At 43.3% G+C, this 25,261-nt stretch overlaps 1 pseudogene; it reads right to left on the bottom strand.

Moving 5' to 3' along the window:
• Positions 1-20,617: 20,617 nt before the first annotated feature.
• Positions 20,618-21,220, bottom strand: LOC121142209 (annotated as a pseudogene).
• Between the last annotated feature and the right edge of the window lie 4,041 nt (positions 21,221-25,261).

The raw sequence follows: 25,261 nt of genomic DNA, 5'->3' as shown, positions 1-25,261 counted from the left end.
CAGCCCTGAGAAACCCTATCTTGAAAAACAAAACAACAACAACAAAAGATGAGAATTGTGGTTTTTACATCAACAATAGCAAGATCCTGTTTCAAAAAAAGAAAGAAGGAAGGAGAGAGAGAGGTTTCAGGTACTACCTGTAATTTTTGAACTATTGTAAATAATAGAAAAGGCAGGCATTACGCCACAAGCCTTTAAATTCCAGCACTCAGGAGGCTGAGGCAGACAGATCTCTACATAATGAGTTCCATGGCAGCCAGGGCTATGCAGAGAGATCATGTGTCAAAGAAAGAAAGAGAGTGGCGGGGGGAAAGAGGGACTAAAGAGATGGTTTGGCCGTTAAGAGCACTTCCTGCTCTTGCGGAGAACCCAGGTTTGGTTCTCAGCACCTATATGATAGCTTCAAGTCATCTGTAATTCCAGTTCCAGGTGACCCAACCCCCTCTTCTAACCTCTTTGCACACATGTACCAGGTACACATGTAATATACACAAATACATGCAAGCAAAACAATCATACATGTAAAATAAAGTATCTTTGTGGAGATGTTTGAGACAAAATCTTCCTATGTAGCTTTGGCTAGCCTGGAACTCACTATGTAGACCAGAAATCTATGTGCCTGCCTCAGCCTCCTGAGTTATGGAATTAAAGGCAGGAACCACTGCACCCAGCTAAATCAAAATAGTTTTCTAATTTAAAAAAATGTGTATATGAGCATACATGTGTGAATCCATATATATTAGAGCTGCAGTTCAGCCCAGTGACATACCACTTGTTTCACAAGTGTAACCCTGAGTTAGAGCTCCACCTCCCCAGAAAATAAAAACAGATGTCTCAGTCAGCAAACTGCGTATTGGTAAGTGTGATGACCTGAGTTCAACTCTTAGACCACATGTAAAAGAAAACAAGATGGCACACAGCTGTCATTCCAGTGCTTTGGAGACAGAGACAGGCAGATCCCTGGTGTTCCCTACCCAACCAGCCTAGCCATAGCAACCATCTCGGCTAGTGAAAGAATCTGTCTCAAAACAAAACAAACAACAAAAACAATACAAGGATTGGGGAGCGACAGCTCAGGGGCTAAGAGCATTTGTTGCTATTGCAGAGGTCACAAATTCCGTCCCCAGCATCCTCATGATGCTTACAACCATCCTTAACTCCATTCCCAGGGGATCTGATGCTTTCTTTTGACATTTGCAGGCACCAGGCATCCACATGGTGTGAATGCACACATACATACATACATACATACAGGCAAACTACTCATACACATAAAATACACAAAAAAAACAGCAAAGGTGAGCTAAGTCGAAGAAACAACACGTGAGGTCCACTCCTGCTTCTGTGTATTAGCACACATACACAAATACAAGCATGCATACATATATACATACACACAAATAAGAGAGCCTGGCACAGTGGCACAGGCCTGTAATTCCCACTCTCAGGAGGATCAGAAGTTTAAGGCCAGCCTTGGCTATATAATGCCAATCTGAGCTACATGAGATCCTATCTCACAAAAACAAACAATAAAATGTGTATATGTAAAGTACTTAGAAACACTGTGTAAAACTCACAAGTATAGGAGTGTTTGTTTCCTTCATTGTTTACTGAAGGTGTTAATGTACACAGCAGATCCAGGGAGACAGAAGGAATTTACAGTGTGGAAACACAAGGTCACCACTCACAGGGGACTTTCCCATTTTTCTTTCTTACAACCTCCAGGTTTATCAAGTTCTCCAGTGCTTATTCCTTTGTCCCCTCTGGAAACTCCATTCCTCTGACTCGTGTGCAAAACAACTGACCTCTGTACCCTGACTCAAAACAGGATCAGGCTTCCCTGTGGAACCAGCCTTGCCACTGTTCACTGCTAGCCAGTCAACACTTTCCCTCCACCCAACCCCTAGGAGCCTCTAGACTTTCTTTCCCTTTCTTCTTCCCAATATCCTTTTCTTTTTTAATGATTTATTTATGTGTGTTTTATATGCATTGGTGTTTTGACTATATGTATGCTTGTGTGAAGACCTCAGATCCCCTAGAACTGTAATTATAGACAGTTGTGAGCTACCATGTGAGTGCTGGGAATTGAACCCAAGTCCTCTAGAAAAGAAGCCAGTGCTCTTAATCACTGAACCATCTCTTCAAACCCACCCCACCCCCAATAACCTTTGCATGCAGCAGGAACCAAGATGACTTCCCCACAAATTTGCATGATGACATCTCCCTTAGAAGAAAGAAGCAGCAACTAATCAGGGTTTAAACAGAAATTTCAATTTTTATGACTTAGGATTTATTAGAAAAGGAAAAAAATACACTCTTAAATACAGGATATGGTAAACCCAGTTGCAGAGTCCTTGGAAAACTGGGGACCAATCACACTCTGCCAGACCCAGTCTTTTTCACCACCCAAGAAAGCATGACCCCCTCCTTCCTTCCTTTTTAAGAGGTCATGTCAGCAGGCAAGAAGCACTGGGTGTATCAGGCCAGATAGCCCAAGATCATGGGTGGAGTGAATACCCACTGCACTTCCCCTTTTTATCTAAATAAGAAGGTTCTAAACCTAATACAAAACTATATACAATAAGAATGATTATCAAGTATTGTCCAGAAGAAAGAAAAGGCAGTAACATCAACAAAAATGAAACTACTACCAACAAGAACATAGGTAAATGTCAAATTATAGATATCATTTCAATAGCCGTCATATCCTGAAGAATCCGAATCTAGTAACTGATAAGCTCTTAGTTAAGATATGAGAGGATAGTAACTATGACATCCAGTCTTCAGCCCCATCAAAGACCTGAGGAGGAAAATAATATTACCTGAGTGAGCAGGAAGTGCAAACAAGCAACTTCCAAAAGATGCAAGAAATGACAGAAACAACTAGCTACCTGGATAGTCACCAAAAGTCTCTCTGCAATGTTGGGGCAGCCAACTTTGGCTATAGGCCTAGAATATCCAATAGACTATTTTTAGAAGCAGGAATATTCGAAAGACTGCCCTACTCTGTCTTGGCAAGGTTCAGCAGTCTCTTTTCCTTGTATCCTGCTTGTCCAGTTTGGACAGCATGCTTACTGTCAGCAGTCAAAGCAAGGGCATCTCTTTGCCTAATAGGCCAGTTTTGCCAAGAAGAAAACAAGTTCCATATGGAGTGTCTTCAGTGCCTATCATTCCCTTGGGAGCAGATCAGTGCTGCCAGGAGCAGTCGTGTCTCATGTCAATAGAAGTCTGTTATTAAAACATTTAAAAATCATATTCTATAGGTCTTTGAAGTGTTTGAAAATTGCCTATCTATGAGGAGTACATCTAACATAACCACATAATTACAATTACAAGTATGACAAACACGTGTGAATATTAATCTGTAATTCTTTTTTTTTTTTTTGAGACAGGGTTTCTCTGTATTGTTTTGGAGGCTGTCCTGGAACTCGCTCTGTAGACCAGGCTGGCCTTGAACTCACAGAGATTTGCCTGCCTCTGCCTCCCGAGTGCTGGGATTAAAGGCGTGTGCCACCACCGCCCGGCCTAACCTGTAATTCTTAATAACCTATATAGCTTAAAGACTGAAGCTTCATATTATAAACAATCTTTAAACAGATGTGAGTATGAGGACAATGACCTCACAATTGTAACAATGTATAAACTATCTTGATCAGAGGTAGAAATGTATAGTACAATATGACAAAAATATCCTTAATTTGTATCAATATACAAAATACCTTAAACAGAAGTAGAGATATACATACAGTATGACAAAAATAATTTTACATTTGTGCACAAAAACATTGTAAACAGAAATAGGAACATACATAGTATGACAAATGTAATTTTGAATTTCTGTCAATATACAAATTATCTTAGGGATACAAAAATAATTTAATACATGCATCAATATACAAGAATCTATACCAATGTAAATTGTCTAAAACTAGTAGTTGCTAAAATAGTTTACAAGTAGATACACTAATCTACCTTATTATCCTATCCTATCTATTCCCCTTTTTTCTTTTCCAAAAGAGATTCATGAGTCTAAACTTCATTGTTGCACCCCCAATCATATTACAACTTATAACCAGCCCCTAACAGATGACAATTATCCATAACCCTAAGGAAACAAAAGCTTTTGGGAGAGAGAACATCATTTTCTTAGAATTGTTTCCTGCTGTCTAGGCGGCGACAGTATCTCTATGGGATCCTGTAAAAAGAAAAAGAAAAAAGAAAAAACAAACTATAACAATGGTTAAGTATCAAGAGGACTAGCTGTAACATTTGTAGCCAGTCTCTGAGGATTGAGTAAGGCTTATCAGTAGTTCTAATCTGAAGTTCCGGCTAGAGTGTTGTAAGAAAAGTGGACCATCTCAGCTAGCCAATTTGGAAATATCTTGAGCAGTTTGTAGTCCAAAGCCGATCAGTGAGTGGTATTTCTTGGCTCGATGGCATCATTATGAACAAGGTAGAATCATTGTAGGGCCCCATCTTCCTTCTGGAGAACTTAGATATTGCTGTTAGGAAAACTTATTGTCCACTGTGGAAAAATTAATATTAATATCAAAAGAGAAAGTTTAAATTTTAAGATAGATATTTATCCAAAGAAAGGGAACAAATACCCACTACAGATGTCTGTGAAAAGTGAGGGTCTAAAGTTTAGTGGGTATGGTGGTGCATGCTGATCTCTGGTGGTTTTGGGCCAGCATGGTCTACATAGCAAGTTCCATGCCAGCCAGGGCTATATAGTGAGACCTTGTCTTAAAATAAAAGAAAAAGAAGAAAGGAAGGGAGGGAGGGAAGAAGGGAGGGAGGGAGGGAGGGAGGGAGGGAAGGAGGGAGGGAAGGATGGAAGAAAGATGAAATTAGGCAGCTAGCCATTGTCAATTCCTGAATTCACCAGGATAGGATGCCTGAAGGTCACTAGCCTTCATACAGGACTGGATAAGAAGCCAGCTGGAAGGAAGTCAACAGACTATTCAAGGGTCAGAGTTGTAATTCATCTGGTAGAATGTGTGTCTGGCATGCATGATGCACCATGTTCTACCTAGCAACACAAACTAGTCTTGACGTACAATGGGAGTTTCAGCACTCAGGTAGAGGCCGGGAAACCTAGAAGTTCAAGGACAATTTTGGCTGCACAGGGAGATTGAGGCCAGCCTGGATTACATGAGATTGTCTCATTATCCTAGTTAGGGTTTTTCTTGCTTCAATGAAACACCATGACCATAGCAAGCTGGGGAGGAAAGGGTTTATTTGACTTGCACCTCCACATCGTAGTCCATCACTGAAGGAAGTCAGGACAGGAACTCAAACGGGGCTGAAACCCCATGGCTCGCTCTGCCTGCTCCCCACCCCCCAACCACAGGTTCACCCAGTCTAGAGGTTGTTATGGGCCAGAGCCCGAGTGTTTCATGACATCAGAACATTCTGCAGAATTTGGCTGGCGCTCTTACCTCCTCCATAGCTGAACCCTCACCTCCACCAGGTTCCCCTCCCACACTCTTGCCCGATTTCACCCCAAGCCTTTTGCAACAGTTTAAATCATTTTCCAGACTTGACCGTGCTCCCCAGAAACCTGGGGGACCACCGCAGTCAGAGCTGGAGGGGGCAAAGGCAAGAGGCAGGAGGAAATGGGTCACTGCCCGCAGCTGGCAGGAGCAACTGCTGGCCTGAGCTTTCATTCTGGGAAGAAATCTTTGCTCTTTCCACCAATGACCTACATGAACCCTCATTCCCAACAGCAATAAAGTGGGGCAATAAACTTGGAAAGAAGGCTGACTCCACAGCTGTGGGGCAAGAGTTCCCTGGCAGGAGAAGAAACGTTGAAAGACACGGTGCTTTCCCAGGGGCAGAAGAAACAAAGAGGCTGAGAAAGGAAGATGGGGGGGGGATCGGAGCCCCTACTAATTGCTTATAAATGATTGCTCCCCCAAAATTTTCATTACTTTTCTCCTTCCGTCTCCCTCTTCCCATTTTATCAAACATTCTGCCTGTTGAAGGTGAGGTAAGGGTGAGCTAACGGGGAAAGCGGCTGCAGAGCCAAATCAAGTGTGGAGCTTGGAATCATGGGAAGAGTGGGGCTCTTGGCAGACCCCGGCTGTTTGCAGGATGTGTCCTGGAAACACCCACTGCACTGGCTAAGACTGCTTCCAACAAATAAGATTTTAACATGGTTTTGTTACAGCCTGAGGGGCGACCTGATGACCTTTTTGGTCATGTCCTCTCTCACACTGATGCCCCAACTCCCTCCTTTCCTTGGGCGTCCGAGGGTGTCGTTTACCGGTGGGCAGCAGAGGGCGATCTGGCCCTGAAGAACGACCGGGTCAAACTCCCTGGCTGCTAATGACTTTCATCAACATAACGCGACAAAGGGACATTGTCACCAAGCTTTTGACTTTCCATTCCAGAAAGTGCTACTGCCTTGGCTGACCCTTGTCCCCTCCCTCCTACTTTCCTTGCTTTCTCAACACAGATCAGCAGGAAATGAACGGATTCACAGGGGAGAAAAAACAAACCCCAGGGCCTGCTGAGGAAACCCATAGGAAAATGACCGAGGGGCACGTTAGCAGCTGCAGGGGTCTCTCTCTCTCTCTCTCTCTCTCTCTCTCTCTCTCTCTCTCTCTCTCTCTCTCTCTCTCTCTCTCTCTCTCTCTCTCTCTCTCTCTCTCTCTCTCTCTCTCTCTCTCACACACACACACACACCAAACCTTAGCATATCTAACTATCCTCTGCAGAACTTGTTAAATCACAGCTTCCTGGGCCTCACCCTGGAATTCTGTTTTAACAGTCTGGAGGAGCCCAGGCTCTTCCAGACTCTTCCCAAGTACTCTGAGGGAGCACAGGATGGAATCTGGAGCAGCACTTATGAATTCAAATGCAGAGACTGTTGCAATTTGGGACAGGGGCTCGATAGGATAACTTTCTGATAAGATGACCTCCCCCAGATCCTCGGGACTCCAAGCTGCAAGACCTCATAGATCAGCCAACTGTTGTTCCCTCCCCCTTGGAAAAGGAGCAGAGAATGTGTCAACAAAAGCATTGTTTGGAGGGGCTGAGGCCAGATAATAGGCTGCTTCTCCATTGACTGTTCCTTTCATCCACTGGCTGGAGAATCAGAGTAAGCCTCTCTTTCACCCCTGTGAAGGGATGGCTTCTCCTCCATATTAAAATGAATAATTATGCCTGAGCCCAGCTGTCCTCTGTCCCTTGTCTAGCACTTAGGACCTCCAGGGTGACAGAGGCTGTGTGGAATGAGCCTCTTGTCCTCAAGACACCTATGAGCCCTTTCGCTCATTTAAAGAGAATTCCTTCTGTTTATTACTGAAAGATAAAACACAGAAAAGTATTGTAGTACATATTTTCCCCATGTGATACTGTAAGGTAGTGCCTCTAAAGAATGGTAGGCCACATCAGTGCCCCAGCGCCTCCAGCTCAGCACCAGAGTGCTAGGCCAGCCAGGGGTCCATAGTGAGACCCTGTCTCAAAAAGAAAACAGAGGCGGGGTGTTGTTCATTGTTTTGCCTGGCTGTTTTTATGGTGCTGGGGATCAAATCTAGGACCTCATGAGTCAAACTATACCACTATTCCAAGGTGGGGGCTGATGGGGGGTGATTGGATCATGAGGAAAGGACACTAATGAATGAGGTTTCAGGGAGGCTGTTTGTCCTTCCTGTGAGAACACACAAAAACCATTGTCTAAACTGGGCAAGGAGGCACACAATTGTTAACCCAGCATTTGGAGGTGGAGGCAGAAGGATTAAGAGTTCATAGGTCAGGGCCTGCAAGAAGACTCAGCATTTGCCTCCCAGGCCTGAAGACTAAAGTTCAACACTTGGAACCCACCAAAGAAGTAAAGAATCGACTCCTTCAAACTGGCCTCTGACACCACACGTGCCAAGGCACGCACTTAACCTGCTTGTGTGCTAGTGCATGCACACACACACACACACACACACACACACACACGCACACTCAAATAGTAAAATTCAGTTGTAGTTGCGATTTTCTTTGGGCTGTCATCCAGCTTCCAAATAAAGACATGGAGAGTTATTATTAGTCATGAATGCCTTACATTAGCTTGTCCCACTAGCTCTTTTAACTTAATTTAACCTGTTTCTACCCATCTACCCTCAGGGCTTTTTACCTTTCTTTCATTCTGTTATGTCCTGCTTTCCTGCTTCCTCCATGTCTGTCTGTCTGTCTGTCTGTCTGTCTGTCTGTCCCCTGACATCTCTCTGTCATCTACTTTTTTTCTTTTTTTCAGCCTAAATTCCTCTGCATGCTTACTCTCCCTGCCTGGAACTTCTGCCTATATTTCCTCCATCACTATTGGCCATTCAGTTTTTTATTAGACCAGTCAAGTGCCTTAGGCAGGCAAGGTAAAACAGCAACACATCTTTACATAATTAAATAAATGCAACACATCTTATTGTAGTTAATCAAATATTCCAAAACATTCAATTTTTTAAAAAAAGTAAAAGAATCCAGGGTTATCTTTGTCTAAATAGGAGTTTGAGGGCAGCTTAGGTGACATGAAATTCTGCCTCCAAATAATAGTAAATACCACCTCTTCAAAGGAACTGGCTGTCACTGGATACCCAATCTGCTGTCACCTTGATCTCAATGGTCAAGTCTCCACAACTACAAGCTGTAATTTCTATGGCTTTTTGGGTTACCCGATTTAAAGCTGGGCATGAAGGTAGCTGAAAGAGAAGGAGCTTGAGTTAAAACTACCCTGCGGTACAACTGAGATCCTGTTCTCCAAGAAACCAAGGGCAACGCTTCAGCCAGTCAGACAGCTCAGCGGGTAAAGGTGCTTACCACTAAGTCTGATGACCTGAGTTTAATCCCAGGGTCCCATATAATGGAGGGACAGAATGGACTCCAAGTTGTCCTCTGATTTTCACACGAGCACCATGATGTCCTCAACCTGACCACAATAAAAGGGAACAGTAACAACAAAATTACCAGTCTAAGGGCTTCTGTTACTACATCTTGCTCTAACACAAAGGATGCTTCTTGTCCCCATTTATTACATATGCCAAAGCCAGCATAATTACCCTTAAAACAAAACAAAACATGACCTCACATTTCTACAAAAGGCATGGATTTCAAGGAGATGAAATCCCCTTGAGCCCCTACTTTATTCAGTCCTGCATTAAATATTAGGGGGTTTGTTCTCCATTAAAGTCCTATACTGAGGCACAACTGACTAGGTTAAAACTCAAAATGGAGTTTCTTGTAGTTTCCTGTCACCAATGCAAAACCAAGCTAGTTTCTCTAACCTTCCAAGGACCCAAATTAGACAAACGGGCAAATTTATGAAAAGGACAATTTCAGTAGGCCTAGTAATCTGTTCATTCTGCCTCAGATCTTACACAGAGAAGTAATGTGAAAGAAACCAATGTCAATCAGTCAGATATCTCCCTGTTGTCCTACCTCATTGCAAGACAAGAAACCTCCAAGTGACCATTTGATTCTTGAGTTCTTTTGATTTTTTTTTTTTTTTGGCTTTTGCTCTTTTTAGCCGTTCTCACTAGAAACTGATTCAGCTATTCTCAACACACTGGAACATTTATTTTGATTTGTAGAGTGAAGTATTAATACAGTTTTTGAGCCAAAAGAAGGCTGTTGAGATAGTCAACACACACACACACACACACACACACACACACACACACACACACACCCTTGCCCTTCCTCTGAAGTCAAAGCACTAACCCTCCTGACTTTCAACCCTGGTCTCCAGCCACTGATCTGGGAAACTGGGCCCAATACAGGAGCAAATCTTGATCCGGAATGGATATGTTGAGGTCCTATGCATCCTGATTGGAACTGGAGGTGACATCTGGGCTTCCCAGATTTTCTCAGGACCATTCCTGGTGTCTGCTTCCCGGATTTCAAAGACTTTACTAAACCTTTATGGGACAGGCTACATGACCTCTTTGTTGTTAAAAAGTATCTAGTCACTAGTCCTTCTCTTTCTGTTTCAAAGAAGAAAGACCTTTAAGATGAAAATTTCCTTTTTAGGCATAAATTTCTCTTACTCATTGTCTATAGTTTTCCAAGATAACTAAAATAATATATCTATCAGAAAGACATGCTTTGGAAAGGCAGCTTTTGGTCTTCTACAATCCTGTTTGAGGATGGTCTATGGAATCTCCATACACTAAAATAATTCCTATTCTAACAGGAAAGAAACACAGAAGAAAACCAGGCATGGTGAACCATTAATCCAAGCACTAGGAGACTAAGGCAATTGGATCATGAGTTTCAACTAGTCTATAAAGTAAGACCTGGTCTTTAATTTTTTTTAATTTCATTTTTTAATTTGTATGTGTATGTATTTGCATGTGTATGCACACCTGCGCTCACACACACACAAACACGTAACACACACAATAATAAAATACAATTTAAAAGCAAAGTTGTGGTCTTTTATTTATAACTCATCGGTGTTGCTGTCAAACTTAAGAATACCTGCTTTAAAGGAAAGAAAAAAAATGGTTATTCCAAGCCACTGAGCAACTACAGCTCAAGAACACTTACTCCAATTGCCCTGAATGACACATCCCACTATGGAAAAGGTGAACTTTTATAGTCACAGAACAAAAGAAAGCTATATACCAATTTCCTAATTACATGGGTGGAAGCATCGGGCAAACAGGCTCCAAAGCCAGGAAATCTTTTCTAGAGACTCATAGATGTTATCTCATGGTGATTCTTAGTTTTAGGCTCAGTGGAGACTCCAGGATTTTAGGCTTAGTGACACATTCCAAGAAGTTTACCTATTAGCCAGGAGAATGTTGGGTCAGCTACAAAAGTTAAGGTAAGCAGCTGTTAAGGGACCCAAGATAGCCCAAGATAATATTGGCTCTGGATTGACCACATTCCACCTGTCCACAGTACCAGTTTTCTATCAGACAAACCCACATTATCTGCAGGATCTTCAATATAGATACGGATTCTTCAGAGGACTTCAGCCCACAGTGCTGAGGAGGTGCCCCTTCAGCAGTGACAAGTGTGACTTTGTGTTATGCTCCATTCAAGGGTCATATCCCATAATTTTGTGCTTCAGTTTCTGTGTGACTCAACAGTTGGGCATGTTTCAATCCTCACCAGCTCTGCTTCTGTTTCTCCCTTATCTTTGTCTCCCTCTGAAGATGTCTCCACAGGTTCCTCCAATCCTCACTTATTAATTAACACTTCTCTGCCACCTTCGGTATGCTGGTCCATTTCCTCATCGAGCACGTTAGCATTTGCTCTTCTACCAACTTGTCTTGGCATGAGAATGATTACTCTAGCTTTTCCACCATCCCCATAAGACTTTAAAGCCCATTGTGACTTCATACTTTCTCCTAGCAGCTTTTATGGTTTCAGGTTTTAATCTGTCTGCTGCAGCTTTGATGAAATGAATGTTGTTCCATAAGCAGTAGTGAATGACTTCCAGCCCCATGTTGTACCCATGCATCGATTTCTGACCAAATATGATCAAGTACCAAGAAGGTAGATATGGCCTTTGACAAACCAAATAATTTCCAGGTCAAAAAACTCAGATTATATAATTCATTTGGAGGTAGATATGTACCCTCTGTGTTTTCATTTTCTTTCTTTCTTTCTTTCTTTCTTTTTTTTTTTTTTTTTTGGTTTTTCAAGACAGAGTTTCTTTGTGTAGCTTTGGAGCCTGTCCTGGTACTCACTCTGTAGACTACTCTGACCTTGAACTCACAGAGATCCACCTGTCTCTGCCTCACAAGTGCTAGGATTAAAGGCGTGCGCCACCACTGCCAGGCTGTGCTTTTATTTTATAGCACATTATAGATGGCCAGGTGAACTGTCTTTTTTTGTTGTTGTTCTTTTGTTTTGTTGAGATCTTTCTCACCATGTAGCTTTGGCTGTCCTGCAACTCACTATGTAGCCAAGGCTAGCCTTGAATTCACAGAGATCCACCTGCCTCTGCCTCCCAAATGCTAGGATTAAAGCATGCACTACCACATCTGTCTGAATTATCTATTATTAATGTGGCTTTTGGTTTAGATTTACTTTTTTACTTTGTGTGTGTGTGTGTGTGTGTGTGTGTGTGTGTGTGTGTGTGTGTGTGTCTGTATGACTAGTTGCCATGTTGGGGTAGGGATGCCTAGAAGAGAGTGCCTGCATCCCTCGGAGCTGGAGTTACATGCAGTTGTGAGATGCTTGATAGTGTGCTGGGAACCAAACTTGGGTCCTCTGAAAACGCAGCAAGAGTTCTTAACTGATGACTCATCTCTCCAGCTACTACTCATGGAATTTTAGAGTCCAACCTTTTTATTTCCTAGTATTTTGCTTTTGTTTTTACTTCTGAAATGAAATATTGCTGGAACTAGCCCATAAACAAGACATCTGTCAACCATGTTTTCTGATATGATTGCTGAACATGAGAAGATCGGGTTTTTTCTCTCATTTCCCAAAGTGTGTGATGGGTTCTTCGCTCTGTACACTAGGCCTGGTCCATCTATGACTCTGGGCATCTATTCCTTAGTGTCATTCTTTTCCAGGGATGCTGGCTGAATGAAGTTGTCCTACAGACTCGGTGCTTTCCGATACACCTTGTTGCCAGTAGGAATACGTTTTCTAATCACACTTTCCACCCACTCATTTGATGCTTTGCCCATCCTAACTACGTAGCACATGCTATAATTATAACTTTTACAGTCAAAGCTGTAACACAAAATGAGCACGAAGCACTCTGGAGGCTCAGGCAGAAAGATTACAAGTTGGGGGCTAGCCTGGACCAGCCTAGAGAGACCTCCAAAAACACAGTCAGGAAGTGATAGTGCAAGCCAGGGGGTGGTGGCACATGCCTTTAATCCCGGCACTCCGGAGGCGGAACAGGTGATCTCTGTGAGTTCGAGGCTAGCCTGGTCTACAGTGCAAGTTCCAGGACAGGTTCCAAAACTACAGAGAAACTCTATCTTGAAAAACCAAACAAACTGAAAGTGGTAGCACATGCTTACAGCTCTAGTACTGAAGGAGCTAAGGCAGGAGAATGAAAGGCTTAAGGCCACCTGAACTACACAACTTCACAATGAGATCTTGGGGGTGGGGGAGGGCGAAGATCAACTAATTAACCTTAAAAATTAAGACCATGGGTAAGGAGACCGCTATATTCACTGTAGTGGAGGAGGGGATAGCAAGTCTGTTGTTTAAAGTTAAAAAGGATAAATAAAATGAGAAGAAATCACGGTCATAATTTTTTTGGATATAAGACTGGGCCCTAGAGATCCTTAAAAAACAAAAAACAAAACTAGGGTCCCTCTCAATATAACAAATAAAGAGACAAGCAAGAATGAAAGGCAGGGAAAGCAGTTCAGTGTAGCCAGAACAGGAAGAAGAACAAATTCAAAGGCCTTGTGACCTCCAAGTCTACCTCCCAGGCATAGCAATGAGGTTTAGGTTTTTAAGAAAGGCAAGAGTTGTGCAGAAGTAAGCTGTTCTGGTCTTGGCTCCAGTCTGTCTGGTGAGGTAGTTTGTCTGATAAATGGTCAGCACCTTGTGAGATCTCTCTTCCTGGGAGACAGATTCCTCCTCTAACTGGCACCTGGGCCTTTTCCTTTGGCCTTTTCCCTTCTCCCAGCATGAGATCACCGGGGAATTCCAAAGTCCTGAGGGAGCATTGTCTCAATAATCCAAAACCGGAGAGAGGAGCACAAGTGTCTCTTTAGAAGACCTTCCCTCCTGCCAGGACCCAATTCTCCTTTATTTGCCTTTAGATCTCAATCTTGAGGGATTTGGGGTGATAGGTTGCAGTTGGTTTGAGAATTCCTGAAATAGGTTGGTGCCTGGAACAAATACAGGGATGATATTTGCCTAGTGTCAAGTCACCATGTGACTGGAGCATCTCCTGGAAACCTCCAGGCTTTCCTTACCTTTGGAAGCACATTCCATTTCTGTTCTGACAACTCTCCACTCCATCTCTGAAGACATTGTGATGAACCATCTGGTGGTGACTGTCCCTAGCCACCAAGATGAGACCTGTCTCAGTCTGACACATCTCCATACTGTGAGAGTTGGCAACAGATATCAAGGAGCTAAAGTCAGTAAAACCCTTTAGGGCCAAATTCAAGCAACTAAGAGGTATGGAAGAAGCGACTCTTAGGTCAGGCCTGGAATCCATCGGGAATTTAATTCTGTCTGTCTTGTGAATGATGCAACTCAAGAATAACACTGCTCATGGTCTTTTGTTAAAGGCTGTTCTTCCATAGATGTCCATGGAAAACCATTGCAAAGTTTAACAAGGAGAATACAAGACAATCACCAGTAGCAAACACTGGGCCAGTGAGATGACTCAGCAGGAAAAGCACTTGCCCTGCAAGACTGAGCCTGAGTTCAATCTCCGGACACACAACTGAAGAGGGGAATGGCTGTGTGACAGTACACATGCTTCCACACTCACAAAAGCACTTCATATACACATATGCACACAGTGATCATAGCCATGATGATGATAACATACCCTTTTTTTTTAAAGAGCAAATATTTAAAGAAAGCTAATTTTAAAATGAAGTACTTATTTATTTATGGACTTCTTAGGGGACCAATACCTGATACCTTTAAATTCTTAGGAGGTGCTGCTTAGAGTGACAGTGTTAGGGCATGCCTAACTATCTTTGCTCACAAAAGAACAGTAATGATATAATTATCAGCACACGAACCTAGCACTGGGAGAGGTTAACACACTCATATTTCTAGTTTGCTGCATAGCATCTTGTTAAAGCGTTCCTCTAAGTTTTAAATCTTAGAAGGATTATATAAGAGGAATATATATTTATTTCAAGTATAAGAGATCAAGCAATAATCAGCATCCACACACAAAACTGCACCGTGGTCCTACATATATGAACTTAGCTTGTTGTTAAGGCACAGGGAACCTGCTGTAGCTTTACGTTAGTGCTTTATATTTTTGACCCTAGAAAATACTTTAGAAAAGTTTAATTTTGCAGGGCAGTGGTGGTGTAAACCTATAGTTCCAGCACTTGTGAGGCAGATGCAGGAGAATATGAGTTCAAGCCCAGCCTGGTCTACAGAGTGAGCTTCAGGACAGCCAAGGCTACACAGAGAAACCCTGTCTCAAAAAAGACAAACAAAATATAAAATTTAAAAAATTAATTTTGAAATGTGTTTTATAATTTTAAAAAATAGTGTCAATTAGGCTTAGCATTATGGCATAGGTCTTTAAGCCTAGAACTCAGGAGGCAGAGACAAAGGCAGATGGATCTCTGAGTTTGAAGCCAGCCTTGTCTACAGAGTGAGTTTCGGGCCAACTTGTTCTTGCCTACTGCAATGCAAGGCCCTGAATTCCACCCCTAACAAGGAATTAAAAAAAAAAAGAAAAAGAAAAGCAAGACCAGGTGTTGGTGGCATATGCCTTTAATCCCAGCACTTGGGAGGCAGAGGCAGGTGGATCTCAGTGAGTTCATGACCAGCCTGGTCTACAAAACATGTTCCAGGACAGCCTCCAAAGCTATATAGAGAAACCAAAAGAAAAAAGAAAAAAAAGAAAAGAAAGAAAGAAAGAAAGAAAAGCAAAAGCTACCCCCAAGGACTCCAGAATGACTCAGAACATGCTTGAGGCTTAGTGGTGTGTAATTGATAGGACAAGGGACCAACAGCAAACCTTTTTTACTACTCCTTTGATCCAGTTTCCTCCCTAGAAAGTGGGGCATAAGAAAGACAAATTAACATAGAATTTATCAGGTCACAAGTGGCCAGTGTACAGGAATGTTTTTCAGGAGATACACGCCCTGGATACTTTCAAAGGAATCCATTTTCAGATCCTCAATCTCCCTTTTGGTTTTTCCCTGAAACTGATGTTGATAATGGCCTTCCACCTCATTTTCTAATTGTCCTCGTCCACTTAAGACCAACAACAAAACAAAAGTCTGCTTCTTACCCCCTACGGCCTCCACCCTCCCCATCCTGTGAAGGATACCCTTCTACATTGCTAAGTGTGAAGCCTATTCATTCCTTAATTTAAATATATATATTTTATTTTTATTTAAATTATTTTATTTATTTATTTTTGAGACATGATCTCACTATGTAGCTCTGTCTGTCCGGGAACCCATTATGTAGACCAGGCTGACCTCAAACTCAATACAGCCTAAGTCTGTCTCTGCCTCTCAAATGCTGGGACCAAAGGCCCATGCCACCACACCAGCTTTTTCCTACAACTCTTATCTTTCCTTTTCACTTCTCTCTTTTTTCCTTTCTTTTTCTTTTTTTTTCCGAGACAGAGTTTCTCTGTATTGTTTTGGAGGCTGTTCTGGAACTCATTCTGTAGGCCAGGCTGGCCTCAAACTCATAGAGATCCACCCGCCTCTGCCTCCTGAGTGCTGGGTTAAAGGCGTGTGCCACCAACGCCCGGCTTCTATTTCTTTTTTAAATTTGTGTTTTTGTTGTTTGAGACAGGGTCTCACTAGGTAGCCCTGGCTGCCCTGGAAGTGTCTATATAGGCCAGACTAGCCTCAAATTTACAACAATCCTTCTGCCTCCTGAAGGCTGGGATTACAAGTTTGTCATCATGCCCAGTCTCAATTATTTTCACCCTACTTTCCCCATACCTTTATGAGACAAATTACCAATAAAATCTCATGACTTAAGAAGTGAATTATGGGGCTGTCAAGATGGCTCATCAGGTAAAAGTGCTTGCCATGAAAACCTGCTGGTCTGAGTTCAATATTCAGAACCCAATAAAGGTGGAAAGAAAGCCAACACCACAAAGTTGTTCTCCACCTCCACAAGTATGCCATGGTCCTCGAGCACACACACACAAAGGTTTTTGGTTTTTGGTTTTGTTTTTGAGACAGGGTTTCTCTGTAGATTTGGAGACTGTCCTGGAACTCTCTTTGAAGACCAAGCTGTCCTTGAATTCACAGAGATCTGTCTACCCCTGCCTCCTGAGACACTATAAGTTTTTGATTTTTTTTTAAAGAAGAGGGGCTAGATATAGTGGCACACCCCTTTAGTTCCAGAACTTGGGAGGCAGGGGTGGATAGAATGTGAGTTTGAGGTCAGCCTGGTCTACATAGTGAGTTCTAGGACCACCAGAGTTATGTTGTGAGTCCCTGCCGAAGAAGAGGAAGAGGAGGAGAAAAAGAAGAAGAGGAAGAGGAGGGAGGCAGGTCTGGAGCGATGGCTCAGTAGTTAAGAGCATTTGCTGCTCTTCTAGAGGACCCAGGTTTGATTCCCAGCACCCACATAGTGGGTCACAACTATCTATAACTCCAGTTCCAGGGGTTCTGATGCCTTCTTTTGACCTCTGAAGGCACCAGACATGCAGACGTGCACATACATATGTGCAGGCAACTCTCATACATGTAAAATAAATAAAAGTTTAAACATTTTTTTAAGTTAGCCTCAGCTACAAAGGAAGTTTGACACCAGACTGGGTATAAAAGGCCCTGCCTCAAAAATAGCAACAACAACAAAAATTAATTATTAGCCCAGACTCGTAAAATAGGCCTGGAATCCTTGTTACTTGAGAAACTAAGCCATAGGGAGCTAGGAGGTTGTGTTCAAGGCTTACTTGGGCTACAGAATGAATTCAAGGCCAGCCTGGGTAAGTTATCAAGACCCTGTTTTGAGGGCTAGAAGCAGAACTCAGAGGAAGAAACTTGCCTAGTCCTTGTAAGTCCTTATAACCACTCTCAGCATCTCCCCTCCTCCATGTCCCCCAGAAGGGAATTAGTAATAACAAAAATGAATGTATCTGTTGTTTTGATAAATACTGCCTACAACAGATTTCTTTTGTTTTGTATTAGGTTTTTTGTTGTTGTTATTTGTTGACAAATTACAGCTTTCTGAGCTCTGGAACTTGGTGTGTGTGTGTAATTCCAGAGATCAGACCTCAGGCCTAACACAACACAGAAACTTAAGTAGTTTGGTTTTGAAGGGACCAGGCCCCTACTTTGGCAGCCGTGACAGGCTGCAGAAAAGACTCAACATGTGCTTGTCTGACCTTGCCTCTCCTCGCAGTCACTAGGCGGTCAGATACCCCCGTGGCAAGGAAGCAATCAGAAGTTAGCTGACATGCTTTGCAGTAAAAGTGGCAGAGCATAGCAACCTCCTTGGGAGGGGCTATAGGCCACAGCAACCAGTCAACCAATCAACACAGGACAGGTCACCCAAGCCCAGAAGTACACCAATCCTGAGACTCTTGTGTTCCCCTAGACACTCCCTTTACTCTACTCAATAAGTTCCCTGCCTCAAGGTTTCTGGGGGTCCTTCTCACGCTAGATGCCGTGTTGGACAGATGAAGGGCCCTAGTTGATGCAGTTAGCTCCTTAAACAACTATAAAAGACTCTTTGCTTTTGCATAAGAATGGATCTGTTGGTGATTTGGGGGTTCAGAAATGGCACAACAGGTTTGGCTTGGCCTGGCTTGGTTTTTTTGAGGCCCAGTTTCAATATGTAGCCCACACTGGCTTTGACATCTCAATCCTCCTGCCTCAGCTTCCTGGGTGCCCAGATTACTGGGGAGCATTCCCATGCCTGGTTTAAACAGCAACCTCAAAGTGAACAAGACATGCTAACACAGGCCTGTCCTACCAGCTCTAGGGAGGCTGAGGAAGGAAGATTGCCTAGAGTTAATGAAGGCTTTCTTGAGTCAGAGTGAATTATGGGCCAGCCTGGGCTACAATAAAACCTTGTCAGGGAAAGAGAGGAGGGAGAGAGAGAATATGAATAAAGAAACTCATGCTTTTTCAAAACCTTTTGCTGTTTTCAATTTTTTATAGTGTATTTTATTTATTTATTTTGGGGGCAGGTGTTGTTATTTTGCTTGAGATTAGAAATTAGAAAAAAGGAAAAAGAAAGTGTAACAGGAACCAGAGTGATACAGCATGAGCCATGGAGAGTGTATTAATCATAGTTTATTATAGTGGGGGGAGACAGACATGAGAGAGAAAGTGGGGTAAGGGAGAAGATGAGAGAGCATGTGGGCAGGGGTCTGTCCTTTATTTTTTTGTTGTTGTTTGTTTGTTTTTGTTTTTTGTTTTGTTTTTGTTTTTTTTTTTTGAGGCAGGGTTTCTTTGTGGCTTTGGAGGCTGTCCTGGAACTAGCTCTTGTGGACCAGTCTGGTCTCGAACTCACAGAGATCCGCCTGCCTCTGCCTCCCGAGTGCTGGGATTAAAGGTGTGTGCCACCACTGCCTGGCAGGGTCTGTCCTTTAAAGGGGTCCTTTGCACCTGTGTGCAGACTGGTTTTCATGGAACTCTGGGCTGGCCAGAGTGCTGCCTGAGTGAATCCTGCCAGGTAACAGGGCAGGCCAGAGTAATGCCTGAACCTTTACTTATTATTAAAAAGAGGTGGGGCGTTAGGCATGGCAGGTTAGGGAATAAGGATGTTGAGTTCTTAAGACTGCCTCCTGCTGACCTGGGGAGTGTTGATCATCTTTAGGGGACCTGAGAAAGCTGGGGTGTTGCCCCATCCGGAGTATCTGGTTGCTCCATTGCAGTCCTGGCTGTTTGGAACTCTCGAATCTCTGTAGATCTGGCAAGATGTTAGCAGAGTAGAGGACAAGGCTAAGTTTAGAAAAAATTTTTTTTCTTATGTCCTGGTATTTGAGGGGAAGATTGTAAAATGAGGGAGGGATTCCCCCAGGGGTCCCAAGATGAGGAGAGGGAATCCCAGGACTGGGGGAGAGGTTGAATAATATTTGGAGTGAATCTGACCTGTTTGGATAGACCCAATTCAGCTCCCTGGAACTTACAAGAATTCTTTGAGTTTGTGAAAACATAAGTATTAAGCACATTAGCAGCATATTTATGTTAGAAGTGACTTGGCTGGAAGCATTATCATTTTTTAAATTGACAGATATTTTTAGCATGATGAAAAGTACCTTAATTTTGGCTTTGCAGTTATAATCGTATAGTGGTATAAATGTTTTTTTAGCATAATAAAAAGTACCTGAATCTTTACGTTGCAGTTATGATCATATAGTGGTATAGTTGTTTAGTACTCTGTTGGAGTTAGATTAGTAGCTCATCAGAACTTTATCAATATTAAGATTATGAACAGTAGCATAATGAAAGAGAGAAATCTGGAACATATTTCATTCTTTTTAATGTCAACTCACTTTATTACATTACCATCTTATATAGATAAACCTTAGAATACCTGCTCCTGAAATCTGTTTTGTGACAGTTAGAGCTTTGCCTTGTCTGTTAGTTTAAGCTGGCAAAGCTACAAGTCATCAAAAGCATCACAGTTGTTGAGAAGGATAAAAATTTTACCTGAGGTTGGAGAATAAGAGACCTACTAGCTGACTGCATGATCAGCCACCCTCAAGGTCCTCCACAGTTGTTGAGGGCAAAGACTTTAAGGACACCCGCCTTCTGCTGATAGTGAGATCTGTGGATTGGGGACTTTTTAGGAAGTCTTCCCTACTGTTGACCCGAGCAACATGGAGAAAAGTCGATTCCACTGTCCTCTTGTCTACTGAAGAATCCTTTGTAGCAGTTGAGATGAAGGGCAGGGTTGCTTAGTGGCCAGCGTTGCCACTTAGTTTCTTCAGTGCCCACCAATCTTCTTGGAGGAAATGGAGTGGTGCCAGCAGCTGGCCTGTCTCTCTGTTATAAAAAACTTTTTTTTAACTTTTATCTGCATTTATTTTATGCTCAGTTTATTCCCGTGCCATAAGTTTCTGCTTCTTCAGTTTCTTCTGGGATATCTTTTTCTTCTGTGCAACCTCCTCTTCTGGCTTTGGAACAATCTGTTCCTTTTCCTTGAGGATCATCTCGATATGGCAGGGGGAGCTCACGTATGGGTTAATCCGGCCTTGAGCTCTGTAAATTCGTCGACACATTTTAGGTGCTTTGTTCACCTGGATGTGTTCGGTGACCAGAGAATCTACGTCTAGACCCTTAAGCTCAGCATTACTCTCTGCATTTTTAAGCATGTGCAGTAAAAACCCAGCACTCTTTTTTGGCCACCGACCCTGTGTCCAGCCCCACTGTTTGGCCTGGGCGCACCTGCCCACTCCACCATTGTACCGCTGGAACGGCACACATTGCTTCTTCAAAGTGACAGCTTTCAGGTATTTGGTGGCTTTTCAGATATGCATACCCTTGATGGCCTGGGCAGTTTCACGGGTATTCTTAAAGTGAACCCGGAGATTTGAACCTCTTGACTTGCATGATTTTGTAGGGTTTTCCGGGTGGAGTGAGTAGCGAACCATCTTCACAGGTTACCTCAGGTCGCTTACAGGAATCACAAAAAGCTTTTTTTTTTTTTTTTTTTTTTTGGTTTTTCGAGACAGGGTTTCTCTGTGGCTTTGGAGGCTGTCCTGGAACTCACTTTGTAGACCAGGCTGGCCTCGAACTCACAGAGATCCACCTGCCTCTGCCTCCCGAGTGCTGGGATTAAAGGCGTGCGCCACCAATGCCCGGCTCATAAAAAGCTTTTTAATAAAACATTGAAATGCCATATTCTTTAGATTTCTGAGCATTTGAGGGCTGTCTGTCTGTCTAGTATATCTTAGTAGACAAAATTTATCTTTAGTGACTTGCCTTAAGCACATAGGTGACTAGAGAAAAATCCCCTTTTGTAATAGCTTTTGTAAACAGCTTACAGGAAGGACTGAGTGTTATAAATATGTTGCTGATTTGAAATAGACCCTTATAACTTTAAAGTTTACCATCATTTAAATATATAACAATTTAGAAATATTTGATATTTAGTATAGTTGTACCTTACATTCCTTAAACAATGGCTACGTATACACATACATATTTAAAGAGACAGAGTCAGTGACGAGAAGGCAGATCTGCTGCAGATAGAAACCCTGGAGAGGAATAGTATTCCACAAACAAGTCATGTGCAACAGGTCCACTGAAGGAAGAAATTAGAGGCAAAAATAAATTGTATCTGTCATCAGGCTTTGTGGCACAAGTTGGCTAGACTGAGTGAGCATGCCTACAGCTAGGTCACACAGTAAACATGGTAGCTTCCATAAACATGTTCCCAAACTAGGCCACATGTTAGGCTGCATGGTCAAGATGGCCAACATGGCAGAAGTGGCCTTTTTTCTCCACAAGTGAGGCAGAGAGATGCGTGACCACCATAGGTCTAAGAGACGAATGTGGCCGGACAGTGGTTGCGGTGGTGATGCACACCTTTAGTCCCAGCGCTCGGGAGGCAGAGGCAGGCAGATCTCTGTGAGTTCGAGACCAACCTGATCTACAAGAACTAGTTCCAGAACAGCCTCCAAAGCCACAGAGAAACCCTGTCTCGAAAAATAAAACAAAACAAACAATAAAAAAGAGAGAAATGAATGGCCAGTGCCAGGGCATAAAACCCGAGAGACCCCTTGTGGGTCTAAGCAGTACAAAACTTGAAAATCTCAAACCTCATTCATGGGGGGAAAATGAAAAGCTCTCAGAGCGTCCCGAGCGGACGCTAACCCAGGCCAGCTCATTGTGAGCTGTTGGCATCTGTGTGGAGAAGAAATATGGTAGAAGGGCAGCAGAGAGGTAGAAGCTGCCTCCTAAGTGGACACTAACCAGGCCAGGCCATTGGGAACCGCTGGCATCCGCATGCAAAGAAATACTGTAGGAGCACAGCTGTATGCAAAAGAGGAATTCGCTATTCCAAGCTGAATGAACAGGAAAGAGACACTCCCGGGTGGAAGAAAGTGTCCCCGCAGTGAATGGATGAAAGGCCTGAGCTAATGGGGTTAGCTCGTTAAACAACTACAATAGAAGACTCTTTGCTTTTGCATCAAAATGGACCTCTTGGTGATTTTGGGGTTCAGAATTTGGGCACAACAGTTGGTTTTCTCCTCTACCATGTGGGTCATCGGGGTTGATTCAGTCATCAGGCTTGGCAGCAACATCTTACTCCATGGGTGTGAGAAATGGGCTGTTTTGTTTTGCCTTGTTCCTATCAAAGGTAGCTTGCCCAATACAGCATAAACTCCCACCCCCTACCCCCTACTCCCACCTCCACTTTTAATCTCTCTTGAAATTTTTTATGCAAATCTTTTTACCGCCCCCCCCAACAGGTGAAACTTCTGTTTACACCAAGCTTCCCTGGCATGCATCTCCAGAACCTAGTGGCCTCCTCCCCCATCCTTCATTTCTTTTATGCAGATTCTTTTAAAATTAGCCAATACCAAAAGACTGTGAGTTGGGACTCCAACTGATGGGGAAAAGACAGTCACCACCTGCCTTAGAATGAGCACCAGGTGAACATTTGTATGTTCCTTTGTGGGACACCAAGATTGTTCTTTGTTTCTAACATGAACCTCAAACTTACTATATGAACAAGGCTGCCCATGGTCTTGTTCCTCCCACTTCTCAAGTGGAGATTATAGGCATCACTATAATTGGCTTCAAAACTTAAGAAAGAGAGAGAGAGAGAGAGAGAGAGAGAGAGAGAGAGAGAGAGAGAGAGAGAGAGAGAGAGAGAGATGATAGATATATTCAATAGCAAAAATTCGTGACGACTTCGGCTGTAGGTCAATGCTACTTCTGTGAGGAACCAGAATGGCCAGTGTTGTTATTTTGTAAAAGTTTAAAAATTAGAAAAAATGAAAAGGAAGGCACGAGATGGGAAGGCACGGACCAGCGCAATGGAGCACAAACCATAGAATGCACAAGTCATAATTTATTCCAGCGGTGGGAGAGCAGAAAAGAGGGCAGACAGACATTAGAAACGAGGAGAGAGAGAAGAGTGAGAGAGAAGAGAGAGGGGTGGGGGCCTGTCCTTTTAAGGGGTCCTTTACACCTGCATTCAGACTGGTTCTCCTGGAACTCTGGGCTGGCCAGAGTGCTGCCTGAGTGCATTCTGCCAGGTAACAGGGGCAGGCCAGTGTGATGCCTGAGTGCATTCTGCCAGGTAACAGGGGCTGGCCAGAGTGCTGCCTGAGTGCATTCTGCCAGGTAACAGGGGCTGGCCAGTGTGATGCCTGAGCCGTTCAGCCAGCCTTTCCCATACAGCACCGCAGCATGGCTTGCTCATCCAGAACTGCGCTGAAATAGTCCACACAGCTTCCTCTTTAGTCACTTCCTCCCCCACCCCAGCTAGCAGCACAGGTTACTCAGGGTGGAGTCCAAGAGCCTCAGGTGTGGCTAAGCATGAGCTGAACCCCAGGCATGCTTAGATAAGGGTCTAGATAGACTTCTCTGTGCCATGCTTCCCAATTTATAAAATGGGAATTATAGATACTGCCCCCCATTACCATATTTTTGAAATAGGATCCTATTTTTTAAATAGGATCTCATCAGTGACCTGAATTTCATTATGTAGCTAGCTTGGAACTCAAAACAATTCTCCTAGCCCAGCCTCTGCAGTGCTGGTATTATGAGCATTAGCTGCCATGCTGGGGCACTCTACCAGTTATCTGAACTCCACCCCTTTTTATCACCTCCCACCCCGCTCCATGTATACATGAGCTCCAAGAGTGTTTCCTTTGGTTTGTTTGTTTTGGTAATTGTAAGACAAGGTTTCTCTCTGTAGCCCTGGTTGCCCTGGAACTCACTCTGTAGACCACGGTGACCTTAAACTCAGAGGTCTGCCTGCCTCTGCCTCCTGAGTGCTGGAATCGAAGACGTATGCCGCCACCCACCGCCACCAGCACCACCACCTAGAAAGTTCCAAGAGTCTTTCACTGCAGAGCACCATGGAGGGATGGGAATAGTCCTGAATCACACTCGGTGGTAATTAGGCCTCACACCTGCCTGCTTACATGGGCACTCCGATAGAGATGGGTCAGGGAGAAGGCAGTGGGGCAGATGAGAATGCAGCGCATCACCAGAGGTGGAGAAAGGAGACGTGAGGCTGAAGAAGTAAAGGCAAAGGATCAGCCAGAGACTAAATAGAGGACAGGCAGGCGGGCCAACCAAGGGACTCTACTTACCTTTGGTTCTTTCCCCTTGGTTCCTCCTGTCCTGCAATTTGCCTCCTATTTTGAACTATTCTAACTTACCTCGTTGGCCCCTGCCAGCCTTTCTTTTTCCATCCTGGTTACTCCGTAGTCCTGCCAGATTCATGGGTTTAGAATGAGAGAGGTCTCACTTTCCTTTAGTCTGATGTTTTGATATTTAGCTTTGTTTATTTGCTTATTAATTTGTCTCTAAAGCCTGGTGAAAAGTAAGAAATGCATTTGATACCATGATTCAAGTTCTATATCATAAATTATAGCCAAACTAAGTTCCTGCCTGAAGCCATACAGAAATTTCAACATTAAAACACCAGTTGTAACCTGCTAAATTGATGATGCAACCCTAGGACTCAT

This window comes from Mesocricetus auratus, unplaced genomic scaffold (genome assembly GCF_017639785.1).
Source record: "Mesocricetus auratus isolate SY011 unplaced genomic scaffold, BCM_Maur_2.0 Super-Scaffold_100009, whole genome shotgun sequence".
Taxonomy (NCBI): Eukaryota; Metazoa; Chordata; class Mammalia; order Rodentia; family Cricetidae; genus Mesocricetus; species Mesocricetus auratus.
Note: the sequence above shows the minus strand (reverse complement) of the source record. Positions and strands in the feature narration are given on the sequence as shown.